The sequence below is a fragment of the Triturus cristatus genome, chromosome 4_1 (assembly GCF_964204655.1).
Source record: "Triturus cristatus chromosome 4_1, aTriCri1.1, whole genome shotgun sequence".
Taxonomy (NCBI): domain Eukaryota; kingdom Metazoa; phylum Chordata; class Amphibia; order Caudata; family Salamandridae; genus Triturus; species Triturus cristatus.
Genome location: NC_140585.1, coordinates 166,722,761 through 166,725,479, shown reverse-complemented (window position 1 = coordinate 166,725,479; position 2,719 = coordinate 166,722,761).

Genomic DNA, 2,719 nt, shown 5'->3' with positions numbered 1-2,719 from the left:
AAGTTAAAAGGCTGGTGGCCAACGCCAGACCTATTCGCTTTGCCAATGATTGTTGTGTCTTGTACTTTGTGCCTATTACAACCTCAACGTCCAAACACACATGTTTCTTTATTGCACATTTATAGTGATTTGTGCTTTATGTAGCACTTGCTTCAGCAGATTTCTGCCATAAATCCATTGATACACATTTTATAAATTTAAGAAGGATGATAGGCTGTGAATTCCCGGCTGAAATGAATAATTGTGACGTATATGGTAGACACAGATTTCTGCAAAAGTCATTAATGGACCATATACCCAAATTAGAAATTGGCAAACTTTGTGTCACATAGACCACCTCCTATGAAATGCACAAATTCTGTGTTTTAGCAAATGTTGCTAATTTTCTTGGCATTTCATGAGTGCAATTTTGTTTTTAATTTGTGCCCACAGGACAATAGTCTGAGCATAAAATCACTTTCAGGGAGAGCAAAACCACAGTAGAGGTACATTTTTCTTCAAACCGACCTCCTCCTGTTTTTCTCGCGGAGCTCTTGTACACAAGGCATGCCCTCTCGTTCAATATTTATTCAGGATAAGGGCCACCTATATGCAAAAATTACTTGCATTTTGAAAAAAATGCAATTGTGGCCACTCCTCACCCGTTTGTAACATCATGCTATGTGTACTATATACAACCCAATACCAGAATGTAAAATATGTTTTGTACAGTTCAAGTCAAAATAGTGCTGCAAGTTATGATTCTCCTTGTCTTACTTAAAAACACATACATTGTTTTTCTAATGTGACAGGCACTTTTCTTTGTCTTTGGAAAGCAAACCTCTTGCCAGAATATTATCATCGCTCGCTTTGCCATAATTTCATACCGATAGTAGCTTCCCTTTTCTGCTTTTGTTTGTAGGGGAGCATGCAAGGCATGATACACAGGTCAGTTCTTGGATGGCTAAACTTGCTGTTTATTTGAGATTTGTGGTCTCTGCTATTTTAAACCAAGACGCCAAGACACCTTATGTAACCCAGATAACTATCATTAAGAAAGTGAAAGCACTAGAAGCAATGAAGAAAAAAAATGAACTAAACGGAGGCCAGGAAGATTATAAATAACTCTCTGACTTCAAGCAGGATGAGAGTGAGCTTTGGTCCATCTGCTGCAGTCCAGTTAGCCCCTCTTACAGCAGCTGCTGGGGGCTGCAGCCCTTTCAGCCCAATGGGTGTTCTGCCCCTGTACATATTTCGATGTGCATGGTTCCTTTTATTTAAGTGCTTTCTCAGGCATCAATTATGCACTGCTGCTGTCCCACGACGCAGACACTTAGGGGCATATTAACAAGGGCCGGCGATAAATATCGCAAAGCGCGCTTAGCGCTTGCATATTTATCGCCGGCTATCTCTGGAATTTATCGCCCGGTTTGCGCGTTATTAACAACGCCCATCGCCGAGGCGATAAAAATTCCAGAGATAGTTGGGATATCGCCGTTTTCCGTGGTGGAAAACGGCGATATCCTAGATGATAGGGCCTGTGGTCTTAGCCACAAAATCCACCCCCCATGTTAAGTATGCCTTAGTCAGGAATTTAACAGACATTAAATTCCTGCGTTAAGGCATACTTAACGCGATTAAAAAAATCGCTAACCTCCCTTGTTAATATCGCGAAGCTGCCTTCGCGATATTTTCCCAAGGGAGTCTCGTCAGGCACGCCTCCTTTGCATCTCATTAGCGATGCAATCGGAGGCGTGCTGCAAACGGGCGCTAAGTCAGCAAGACACGCGATAGCGTGTCCTTGCTGATAAGGCGATGAAATTATCGCCGCTTTTCGCCCGAAAACGGACGTAAAAGCGGCGATAATTTCAGATCGTCGCCTTGTTAATATGCCCCTTACAGAGGTCTCGTAAAATACTATACACATTTTCAAGGCTTTTAAAATGATTCTACGCCTTACAAGGTGAACTGGTATTTAATTATTTCGACAACCATACCCTCTTCGGAGATGAAACGGTGTTCTTTTTTAAGGTACCTCAGATTTGGCATTATGGGTTGCTTACTGCAAAAGAACCCTGTCATGGGCACATCAGTGTCTGGAATGCTATATAGAGGGCAAAACCTTCATGCCTCTCTCTGTATATTAAACAAAATCGTTTTTAAGAGGCACAAACTATACAAGGTAAATACATATACATTTGTATCGCTGCTCCTAAGTCTGAACTGCACAATTAAAGCGACAGCAAAGTATTGTCCCTTCTGAAAACAAAGAAAAATGGCCTTTGGATTTACTGCTTCAAACAAACTAAATGAAATGAAAATGCATTGAAGGCTAGTCACATTTGTTCTGAACCCTAATCACCGTTATAACAAAGACGAGAACTTTGCATTTTGAGCACAGTAAAAAGAAAGTCCCTGCAAAAAGCTGTCTGCAAAGTTTAGAAAGGACAACCTCCGGCGTTCTCAGAACAGGAGCGAAGGGAGCACTGGATTAGCAGCACCAAGGTGTCCAAGCCACCCACCTGAAGAGGGGTGAGCGCACACAAATCACGCCTTTGTTTTTATCTCCGCGGCTGGAAGCGGAGGTCAAAGTCAACGGGTGAGGCCAGCGCTACAGGAACACCTCTCCCTTCCCCCAGCCGGGAAAACACATTAGGGGCTGCATCTTCAGCATTTGGAAAGGTGAAGAGCTGAGAGCCGAAAGCAATGTTTAGTGTAATGCAAGGAGGGTACTAGCCAG